The 12,579-nt window shown below is 35.3% G+C and overlaps 1 long non-coding RNA gene across 1 annotated transcript in view; it reads left to right on the top strand.

Moving 5' to 3' along the window:
* Positions 1 to 4,056: 4,056 nt before the first annotated feature.
* The window catches only part of LOC108643470, a 31,541-nt gene continuing 23,018 nt past the window's right edge, over positions 4,057 to 12,579 (top strand). Inside the window, exon 1 of the long non-coding RNA XR_001922932.1 lies at positions 4,057 to 4,082. This is a non-coding gene — a long non-coding RNA (uncharacterized LOC108643470). The remainder of the gene's footprint in view (positions 4,083 to 12,579) is intronic.

Here is a 12,579-nt window from a genome sequence, read left to right as displayed (position 1 = left end):
ACCAGGCACTGGAATAAGAGTTCCGACACAGTTGAGGTCTCGTGCAGCAACGCCACTTTATTCAGGGAAAACAAGGGTTTAAATAAAGTGGGTCTGAGGGGTGGATTCTAAACTGGGGAGGCGCAAGAGATTGACAACTCAGGGAAAAGTGTGATAGGGAGACAGGGGAAAGGTGGGTGGAACTCCCGGGTCTTTAAGGGAATGGGCCAATGGTGGCTCTCCCTGCACTGTGGCAGGCTGTGACCAATCAGCGGCAGAGGAGCGGGAAAACAGGGGAGACAGGGGGACAAACAACTTTGGGGGGGAAAATCTAAGGGAGAAATGGGGACAATATGGAGGTATGACAGAATTCATAAAATTTAACAATAAACTGGGGTGCATAAGAATTCATAAACACACAACAATAAACTGGGGAAAAACTGTCAGTCCGGTAGGTGAATTATCCAGTAAGCAACAGGTCCATTTAGATCCCATTTATGCTTTTCCAGGCAACATATCTTTCCCAATCTGTCTTCTCATCCAGCACATAGACTTTGTTCAGAAATTACTATACAGCATAGCACTTTTATTCTCCTTTAATGGGTATTATTTTTTTAAATTATATTATCCTAATGTCACACATGCACATGTTGAGGGTATAGATAGGCATATTGATGGAATCCCTGGAGCAATATAAATTGTTCTGTTGTGTTGTTACCATTAGCCCTGACTGCATTTGCCGAGGGTGAAAGCTTAGTAACAGGTTGCTTTGGGCATTTTTGTTTGTTGATTTTCATTTTCATTCCTAATTTTTGCTAACATCTTTCCTTATTTTCTTTTTTTTTCCTCTTTTTCTTTCTTTTACTTTCTTTTATTTCCTTTTTTTCCCTTCTTTTCCTTTTTTTTTTTTTAAGCATGATGTCTATTTGACTTCACATTGTAATAATCACTTTTATGTTTTCTTAGTGCCAGTTTAACATTGTGCTACTGATTAACATTGTTGCCATATTTACCGGAGCTCATGTTGTACATATGAGAATACTTCCTTTATTTGTCTCTTAAATTTTCTTTTTCCATTGTTAGTGGTTTTGCTATCTGAGTTTCAATGTTCTGTCTGGTTGCAATTACGAGGTTTCCCAACTGAGAGCTTGTTTCATTTTTCTTGCTCTCTGTGACACACTAATCTGTTTGGAAATGTAGTTCAAATTGTTTTGTCTCCCTGTTTCGCATCTTCTTTCCCCGTGTATTAATGATGACTTCACTGATAATTTTCTGTTCGGAGTTATAAAGAAAAACAGCACTTACAAAAACTGGTCTTACTCTGTGACCCCTTACCCTACAGAAAAGGGACTTCTAAATGGGATTTGAAGAGAAAGTCAATGCCTATAGCTTACAGAAGACCTGAAAGCTAGAGAAAGCTACTCTAGCTGTCATTTCATGGTAGATAAAAAAGTTACTTCAAGTATTGGTGGATAGATCTACCTATGGATCTAAAGAATAAATATAGATCTAAAGAATCATAAGTCTCAGCTTTTGAATTCTGTCTTAGTCATACTTTTTTGTGGTGTTATAATTGAATGTTGTTGTGGTGGTGTGAGCTTCTTATGGCATAATCTTGAGTGTATACCGACTGCTTTGATGGAATCTGATAAATACAGCTTTTGGTGAGCATTACTCAATAAAGGGCTGCATGTTCAGAGTTTTGTACTCTTTCTATCAGTATATGCGCATTCTGCTTTAAAAAGAGACATATAAATCTTTATAGCTTGACAGAAAGGTACAGGGCTTTATTTTTACAAGGAATATAACTTGGCAGGCACTCTTTGAAAATGTGCTGTCTATGGCTCACAATTTAAATTCTTCAGTTTAAATGCTAATTGCGCTATTTAATTATGGTTGATTAAATAGAATACTTACTACTGTTTTTGTTGATTGATTGGATCAAGTGACTTGTGTACGTGGTTATGATGTGAACACTTGCACATAACTTGTTGAAGATTTCATTCCCATGAATTTTAAAAACTCTGGTCTTGCAAAACCTGTTCTGAAAAACATTGAGATTTTTTCCAGAAACTGCACTGAATTTGGAGAAGATATGTATAGCAATCATAGTAAATATATTTATTAATAGAACTTTATAATGAAAATGGTCATAGGAAGCAGGATAAAAAGTGGTATAAATGTACATAGTGGAAGCTAAATAAAAGTATGAACTATATGGTGATTGAATTGTTTATCCAGCTGTAGTCCATGTACTAGAGTTCTGGCAGGTTCAATCACCCATTTTTCTTGCTGTTAATTTCTGGAAGTTCTGCAATGCACACTTGCAACAACTATAGTTGCCCTCCTTTCTGAGAGTTGCATGCCAAACACATAATCAATTGTGTCTAGATTAAATTTCAGATACTCATTAGCACTGAAAGGATGCCTCCATCAACTTAAAACTAAAACAAAACATTAAAGTTTCCTAATTATTTTAATATTCAATAACAGTAATATTGTAGAGTGTTGATCAGCATTAATACAGGAAGTGAAACTTGAACTTTTTTTTCAGCTTTCTTGGCATCCCATGGAAATCATCCTTTTACAAACCATGTAAGATTATGTATATACAGTGAAAATCAACATTTCACACTTACCCCTGCAGTACTGAATTCAGTTGCCAATTTGTTTACAATTTCAAGAAAAGCAGAATTGATTTTCCACCTTCTGTGGAATCCACATGAAATTCTTTTACTAAGAGCCAGCATTTAGTTGGCTGCCGAACTTTAAGGGTTATATCCTTTGAAACTGTCACCAACTGATGAACTAAATGAGTATTGGTGTATAAAATCAGAGAATTTACAGATAGTAGAACTGGGAGAAAGTTACTTGGACATTAGATTTAGATTCCTTCTATTACAGGCAACTAGACAGTGTTTCTCTCCATTAGCATAATTTTAAAACCAGCTAGACTTCTTTTCCTCTATTACTTTAATTGAAAGGCTGGTCCTTAACCTTAGTCTTTTAATGATTGAAACTTTAATCTAATTTAAATTCTAAATTCATTCATGACAGTTTTATACCTGTGTGCTCTTGCGCCAGCATTGTCCTTTGGCTTAACTAGTTCTTGTCTTTTCCCAGTTTTTATCCCCTAGTTTTATTTATAGCAAGTAATTATATCCCCACTCTGTTTTCTGGTGTTTCAGAGCTAAACTCTTTTTGTCTATTCTTGGAAAATAATCAATGAAAATCATATTAGATGTATTATAGACTTAGGCTCAGAATTTCAACATTAGAATTAGAATGTTGTATGTAGGAATCTTAGCAATATTATCAGTAGTGCTTCTGCATTCAAGAGATCAATAGACAAGCTTGTTAAGATGAACCTGTCTGGATGGCAGTGGAGTGTGAGATAGGCAGATGGATTGTTACATCAGGGGACTAAGAAAGTCACAAACATGTTACAACACAGTGTGAAATCTATGGCTATTACAGAAAAAGTTTCTCATTATTTTTACTTTAAAAAAACATTTCATAAGATCGTATTGTCTAAGGCATAGCTGTGAGGCAAAAGTTATATATACCAAACTACACCGTTTGTTACATGATCATGAGTAGTTTGAAGCCTGGATGTATCTAAGAGAATTTAATTCCTCAAACTCCATGGGAAAATGTATTTCATTCTTTGCTCTCCCAAATTATTTAGAGAGACAGATGCCTAAATATTTATATACACATATTTTGCATACATGTGTGTATTTGTATACCTATGTGTTTTCCACAAATAACTGTTACATTTCCTTATTGTAGGGGTGGAGGCGATTTTTAGTTTGTTTGATTTTAACAGGTCAGATAGAATAGTAATACCAGAAGAAAGATTAAATAAATAATAATAGCAGCCCCCCACCCAATTCCTGCTCTACCCCCTGAAAGCCAGCTACAGTAAACAAAGCAGTGGGTTCAAAGTTGAATTTAAATTGATGGTGTCTTTTTTGTTCTTTGAACTTTTAAGGGTTGTAAAGTTAAAAATTAAAAACGTGCTAATTTAATTTTCTTGTGAGAGGAGTACTTGATTCAAACACCATCTGGCCAGCAAGAGAGAAGCACATATAGAAATGGAGGTACAGTATATCTATATTTACGTGTTTTAACAATAATTTGTAACAAAACAATGTATAACCTTTTTTTTTTTTGCTTAACTTTTCCTTTTTTTTTCTCTCCTGTACTTTCTACTCTACTCTTAAGTTGTTGATTTTTTTTTATGAGACAAAAATAAGCTATGGTATAATACATATCTGGCATAGCTAACAACAATGTCTGTTTCAAAATTCTATATATCTATAAAGTATTCCTAAGGTTTTGTCACTGTGCTCATCTAACTGGTAACTTAGAAAAGTAATGTATTATTTCTGCCATGAGAAATGAAAACAATAATTTGAAATCTCATCAAATACATTACAAATACTTTGATGCTATTTTCTCAAGTGTTCTAAAGGATAAACTCAGGACCTCAAGATCTGGAAACCAGTTTAAAAATATGGGAAGAGTGTTATCTTGTTGCAACATATAATACCTTTTGCTTACCTGCTTGATATTAATATTTTCTTTTCTGTATTTTATATCAATTATACTATATTTAATAATCTCTGTCTTTGTTAGCCTGTTTGTTTTTTTTTCTTAGTCATTAACATCCATGGTTTTCTACAAAAATGAATCAGTCATGTGACTGATTAACGGCTCGTTTTTTTCTTGAGAAAAAACTCCAGTTTTTCTAAACTTTTGATGTAATTCCAATCCTGAGGATGTTTTTTAAGTCTGTATAATATTTATACAAGTATTTTTTAAACATAATTCTGCAAAACATGTAATTCAAAATTGTGACCAAATAATCTTTACTCTAATAATCTTACAATTAATATAAGCCTCTTAATGTAGCTATATATAAATATTGGTTCTTGTTGTAAAAATGGCTGTAATTGCTAATATTATTAAAGGTTATGTGCTGTGTTTACTGAAAAAATTACTTGCAAGAAAATCGAATGCCCTCTATTCTTCTTTTTTAAATTTGATATCTTTATCATAGAATCATAGAATCAGCTGGGTTGGAAGGGCCCCTGAGATCATCAAGCCCAACTAAAAAAAACAACCAAACAAAAACCCCTAAACAAGCAAACAAACAAGAAAACAAAACCCAAAAAACCTAACAATTTATGTTTTTTATTACACCATATTTATTGCAGACCTTAAAATCAGTGTTTGTCATATTTGTTAAAAAAGACCAATGGAAAAATAGGTTGGGTGGTGATATCAGAGGATAATTGAACAGACTAGTGACCTTGGGCTGTGAATAGACAGCCTGTGAGAAGTTTACCTCAAACCTTAAAAGCTTCCAATGATAGGTAGTTCATAGTTTTCCCAGGAAACCTAATACAGTGTTTACCTTTCCAGTCATTAGAAATTTTTTTGTTATGTCTGGCCTAAAATCTCCTTTTCTGCAGTTTAAGGCCATTATTGTCATCTCATACACAGTGGACATGGAGAAAAAGAAGTACTTCTTCCTCACTAGAAGTACCTCACTGACAACTTGCTTGAAGATTGTTATTTCGATTCAACTCAATGTGTTTCCTACTGAGGACAAAAAATACCAAATCACAATAAAATTCAGGTCAGGAAAAGGGGTTTTGTATGGCATAGAAAGTGATTCATATGTGGTGTGCTGCCTTATTAATCAGTATTAAACATGGCCAAGGACTTTTCATTATCATCATCCCACAAAAAGAAAAGCTTCCATACTCAGAAGTGTACTGGGATGTGCCAAATAACCCCTTTTCTGCTGCTGCCTCTGGTACCCCTTTATGATCAGGCCAAGCAATGTGATTTCAACCAATGGTTTGAAAACAAGCAGCTTTCAAATGTAATTCAAATATTTTGGAATTCTTATAGGGAGATCTGTTTTCTGACAGAAAAAGAGTGGCTAGCTGACATAAAGTGGAAAAATGGCCTTTTTAGACTTACAGACTTTTAGAAAGTCTAAATTTGCAGTTCAGGAAAGAGCAGGATGTTTAGTTCATTTTTCTACTAGTAAGTCTTGTCTTGGTTGGATTTTGCAAGAGATTGCACTATAGACAAACAAACAAACAAACAAACCAAACCAGTAAAAGATGTATTTGTGCATGTATGAATTCATATAATCTGTCTGTGTACATGAGCTATCAAGATACAAAAAAATTACCAGTTCCTGTTTGGCTAATTTGTATTAATATGTATCTTTCAGTTAAATCCAGTCTGTTATACTTTCCAACTGCACTGAGCTTGAAGAAATTCCCAAGAAACTGCCCAAGGAATGTGGTACAAGAAACAGAAAAGTATATCAGAACATTATTTTGAACTCTCAATAGGATTGATACTCATAAAATCCTGCAGGCAATTTAAGAAAACTTCCTTCTATGTGAATTGAACAAAGTTCTTTTTTCCGAGAAGAAAACTATCTATATCAGGATTTGAGATACAGAAACTTGAGCTGTGTAAAAAAATACAGTATGCCTCTTACACATTTAAAAATAAATTCAAAAATCTGCATATCCACTAAAATTTATAGATGTATTAGTAATCAATTTGTGGAGTTTTAATATGTCATGTTTAAGAAAAGATGACACTTTATCTTGTGTTTATCCATATGCATTTTGAACTAAAGATGTTTGTACTTTTGGCTTCAAATTCATCGGTATACATCTCTATTTACAAAACACAAAATTCTATCTCCCATCAAGGTAGACCTTCTTCATTTTGTGCTATTACTGTATGACTTTTTTTTCCCCTGAAAGCGGTTAGTAATTCTGAGGAACGAAAATGGCAAATATTCCAGTTTTTTTCAGATTATATCAATCACCGCTGTTTCTAATATCACTTTGTCTTCAAGAATTTGGCAGACATTTCTATGTTTATGCTATGTTTCTAACGCAAATATCAAAAGATATGTTTTGAAATTAAAAAATTTGCTATCATGTTAAGAAAACAACAAGACATAGCAGGATCAAAATATGAATATTCTGTAACAAACTGCAGCAATATTCAGAACAGTATGGCTGCTGTCTCAGCACAGCAACACAATTTAAGATGGAGTGCACTGGAAGCAATATACATTTTCAGGCTACATAAATCACAAAATCATTTTTCAGAATTAGTCGCCTTGTAGGGGCTTTGTGCCTTTTTCTGAAACATCTGGCATCTGCTGTCATTGAGAGAACATTATTGGACTAGACAGAACATCTATTTGCTCCAGTATGGAATTTCTTATGTTCATATACAGCCTGCCCTTATAAATTATTGCTATTTTTGTTGCAAAAAGAAACGTCCAGACCAATTTTGCTATTGCTGGCCCTTTTCTTTTTTCTTTTCTAATTGTGTTCCTTGCTGTGCCCTAAATGAATGATGGAGTTTGTTTTGTATTCCCAGAAAGAGGAACATACTGGCTTTATGATTCATTGCCAAATGCCACAAATTCCCATCTTCTATTGTTCTGTTTCTGAAGAATATTGGTAACATTCTTAATTTCAGAACAGAACAAAGCAGTACATTTCCAAAAAAGCATAAAGACCTGTAATTTAGATGTGGAAAAACTTCTTTAATAGTCTTAGTTCTGATTTTCAAAAAATAACTGCCTATTTTATTGTAAAGAAAAATACACCTTCATTATAGTCCATGGACTTTTTTCAGTTTCTAGTCAGCCTTGGACATGGATTTTAATGAAGGACCTCCATTTTAATGAGTTTAGTTCAAAAACCAGTGAAGAAACTTACAAAAAATACAATGTTCTTAAGTGACGAAAAGTTTCTAAGACAGGAAGGAAAGTAACATGAATAGAGAGCACATACTCATTGAGAACTGCTGCTTAATTTGCTTAAATCTTAACAGTGTATGGCAGCACTGAAGGGGAAACTGATTAGACACATTCTCCTGTGCAAGCTCAGCAATCAAAAATTTTTCTGAGAATAACATTCTTTGCAGCTTTTTGCCCTCCAATGGCAGCAGCCTTATCAACTGCTTGAAATCTTGCTGCTGTGAAGCTGCACTCTGGTTCCATGTCATCATCAGGAGGCCAGGGTGATTCATCACTTGCTGTGGATAGAAGCAGACCTATTGCTGGACTGCCGGTAGAGTTTGGAAAAATAATCCCAGGCAGCTGAGGTGACAAAGCTCCTTGAAAATCTGAGTCTAACAAGCTAGAACTTCAGAGTAAATTTGTTGGAATAAAATTAAGAAAGAAACAAAAACATACCTCAATTAACTGTTCTCTATATTCTTCATCATATTTCTAAATTTGAAAGGGTTGTATTAGCATTCTTCTAGAAATTTATACTCCTGATTTATTTTAAACAGATAAACCAAGAAGACACCTATTCATATGAGATGGCCAGTGTGATTTCTTAAATATTTTCAGGGGGTGTATTAATATCATCTTGAGGGTACTTTAGGCAGACAATAAGAGGAGAACCTAAATTTAGAATTTATAGTTCTGGAGAAAGTTGGAGGAGGTTCTTGTACATGGCAACTTGGAGCCTGAACACCTCATTGCCTCAAAGAAAAGAACTTGCAAAAAACCAGACCAGAAGGCATGTCCAAGAGGCAACACTTGGCAGCAAAATAGGAATTTAAAATACCTTAATGCTGAAAATGTCCATAGAGACAGATGTCTATGAGTGAGTTATAGTTAGAAAAAGACTATTTCTGAAGGTGTAATCTTTGATTCAGGAATAACCACAAATATTTCCATTATGACTATCAAGTTTGATATTTGCCAGCTTTGTCATTTCTCTTTACTGTCTTGCTTATTCATGAAGTTGAAAATATCTAATTTTATATTTTCTCATGATTTTTAGCCCAGAAAGCTATGAAAATGTCTAAATTTTAATTTATTGTATTTGGCATTCAGAGATTCAGCATGAATATCTTGCATATCTGATCAAACCATTTTCAGTTGGATCAAGATGAGAAAAAAAAATGAAAAATTAAAACACAGAGACCAAACACCAAAGTACAACACTTACTGTCAAGAAGCTAAAATAAAAATATAGGGGTTTTTTTGAAAGAAAACTGTATCTTTTAATGCTAATTATTGTTGATGTCTAATACCTGCTAATTCTGAAAAATATTTTTGATATATTAACTGGGAGATAGAATCTAGACTATGCACTAATGCACACACCTACAAGAATATATGACATCAGATTGATTTTATTAAATTTAGATTTCTATATCAAATATACTTTTAAAAAATAATATTTAATATTTAAGCACAGAAGTACATTAGTTTTATTTACCTATATTCCACCAAAATTGTGCTAACAATTTTATGAACAAGTCAAAATATATATTTCCTGATCTTTAGAGTCTGTAATGTTTGGAATCTAAATTGTTTATGACAAGCAGTCTGATTTGTATCTAATGAGCAAACCTGGAATGGACTATGATGAGCAAATCTGTAATGTACAAAAGTTGAGCAAAGTGATGATATACCTTTTAAAATTGATTTACTGCTTTACGCATTTCCTATGTAAAAGTTATGTGATGGAAAGTACTCAGAGCTCTTCCACTAAGATGGAGTAGCACTTTCTGGGTGAATGCATGAACACATGTAATTATAGTGGCTTGAACTCAATTGACCTAACAGTTTACAGCTGGCTTGCTGGATAAAATGAATGTGAAACACAGAAGCCAGATCATTCTGGTGAGGAGTTGATGCTCCTCTTATAGCCCTTTGCAGCCAAGAAAAAGCAATTGCAGGGATTACTGTATATCTATTTAAAAAAAATAAAAATGAAAGCAATTAAGGTAGAATTGGAATCCTCAGCTTTGGTCTAAGTGACTGTAGTGAACTGTATATCTGGAAGGGTCCAGGTCATTTTTAGGCTCAGGCAGCTGGGGGGTACAGAAGGGTCTATGTTAAAAACTGAAGATACCTATTATTGTTATAAGCATGCACATGAAATTTCAAGCCCCATGTAATTTTATGCAATTGTTCTGCTAAAGTGGACCAGACATAAAGTCATTCTTCTTCTCACTACTTCATATCCATAAAAGGCCATTTTCTCCAAAGATAGATCTTCTATCTCTTTAAAAATATTAATACCAAATAATTTAAACATACTTTTTAAAATTATTATTCTGTTTCTCATTAAATGCTTTATAATCTGAGCAGTGTTTAGTCCTTGTTTTCAGTGTTCTCATGTAGTACACTTCTGGCAGTAGGACTGTGAGGCACGTGGAGGAAAGGCTCAGAATTGCCCGACAGAAAGTTTTCCCAAACTGAGCATATAAGAGAGTAAGATGACCATCAGCCAGAGTAAACAGTAAATGAGGATTAACAAAGAGGATTTAGCTTGCAAAGAAGTGTGAAAGAACAGGAAAACTTGTTCCAACAGAGGCAAAATTCTTGTAGCTACACTTGGTGTAATGCTTCCAGGGTGGATGGGATAGTTGTGGTAGGGAGACATGGATTTGAGCAGGGAGAGAGCCCCCTTGATCAATTAGTATGTGAACACATATGTGCAATTAGACTGTTTTAGAATTAGTTACAAAAGATGTGCAGAAATTTTTACCTGTTGTCACAGTCTAGTATTGTATAATACCTGCTGTACTATTGATAGTGACCCTGAATGCAGTTTAGTGATTGCCACTTAATTGCATGTCATTAATGAATCAATAAACAAATCTGATCCTTACCTGGTTCAAACTACATGTACTGAGCAGTTTTTCCCTGTGATAGCTGTAGGAGATAGGAAACTGGACTAAAGAGAGCTGTCTTACAATGACAATGGCTGAATGTCCACCTAGCCAAAATAGCCAAAGCTCAATCACAATAAGAAAAAAAAGTTTAAAAATTCAGGTTTTAAATTAGCTGCCTGTGTATAATAACAACTATGCATTCCCAGTCCTTTCTTAAGGTTTATGATTCCCAGGTCTTTCTTCAAGTATGACTGGAACAAAACTCCTCTTTTTTTTCTCCTCACATCAGTGTAAGAGCTGTGCCTTGATTAAATGAGCCTTGCCACCAGATCTTAAAAACAGTCAGGGATTTTGCTTATGTTCCCTTGTGGTGGTTTGAAAAATCTTTTCTCTGAAGTAGTAATGGTTTACCCCACTGATAATACTGGACCAATCAACAGTCCATGCGCGCCCTATGAAAATTACATACCCACAGAAACGGAAGAGAAGGCAGGGAAGGTAGTTTTAGAAGGTAGGTAGCCATGATCTGAGCCAGGAGGAAGCAGGGGGCCAAGTGAGCCCCACTGGGGGCCAAGGACCCTCAGCCCCCAGCTGAGGCGACGGGAGACCCGGTATAATGTAAAAGCTGGACCAGGTCCCCTAATCAAGAGCTGGAAAAGTTTCCTTACTGTCAGCAGCAGTAGAAGACACTGAAAGCGGCAGCGGAGCAGTCCTGAACAGAGACAATGGTGGCTAAAAGCCAAAAGATAGCCAGTAGCAACGAGATAACTTGAAGCCAGCTGAAAGATGCAGAGATGTTCCTGCAGGAGGGAGAGCTGGCAACAAAACAGAGGAAAACTCAACAGAGCTGGTTTGGGGTAAGACTGTATTACTTTCTCAAAACCCGGAGACTCCTTGAAGAGGAGGAGTGGACTTCCAAACCCTTAGGAAGTCTCGAAATGCAGCAGCAGCTAGAGAGGGAGCTGAAAACCCGAAGTCATCCTGAGAGCTGAACCAGGATGGAATGCGGAGGAGGTGGCTGTGCCCTCTGCTGCTGCTCCTGCTGTTTCTATCACGCTGACGAGCTGAGACAGAGCAGAAGAGCTTTGGTAAGACTGAACTGAAAGCTGCCTTCAATGTTCTAACCCAAGAGGAGTGAAGATCTACAAGGAAATCCCCCGAAGGCTCGAGCTTGGGGTTGAAATTTCCACAAAGTAAGAACAAAAATCCTGACTGCCACCCTTTAATCTGCTGCCTTGGGAAAAATGAAGGACACTAACCAGTGCCACAAAAAACTGAAATGAAGGAACTGTTGCCTGAGAAGTGACAGAAAGACTTTTCTCTTTTCTTCTTGGGCTTTTATTGAAGAAAAGGAGAAATTTAATTTAATGTAAATATATATGTGGGTGTAAATAAACCTTTGTAAATATTTTCCCCTTCCCCCCAATAATGAATGGTTGTGTTTTTTCTGAAAACTCTCCACATGAGGTGAAAAAGATATCAAGTCAATACCATTACTAAACCCTCTCACAGAGGCAAACTGTGGGAGCGGGGGCTTGAACTTAAAAATTAGATTCTTGGGAGTTTCAAACCACCACATTTCCTCTAAGAGGAAATTAAGTTTATTTGCTTGTCCAACTAGCCAAGGCAAACTAACCTCTTTTTCTAACAGTCACACCAGTTGGATAATGTAGATAACATCAAGGGAATTTGACAGAAAAAAATGTCTCTTTGACCCCACCTGATTAAGAAGCAGATGTGTTTGTGGCAGTAATCAGGCAGAAATTACAAGAAACAAACAAGCAAACACAAAAAGTCAAAAGGAAAGAACTGATTTCTGCAATGATTCTGATGAGTTAATCTCAGAAACCATCACGAGGAGAAAACCTCACTGCCCTCCACTTTTCCAGTTGT

Source organism: Manacus vitellinus, unplaced genomic scaffold (genome assembly GCF_001715985.3).
Source record: "Manacus vitellinus isolate BGI_N305 unplaced genomic scaffold, ASM171598v3 scaffold_101_pilon, whole genome shotgun sequence".
In the NCBI taxonomy this organism is placed as follows: domain Eukaryota; kingdom Metazoa; phylum Chordata; class Aves; order Passeriformes; family Pipridae; genus Manacus; species Manacus vitellinus.
Note: the sequence above shows the minus strand (reverse complement) of the source record. Positions and strands in the feature narration are given on the sequence as shown.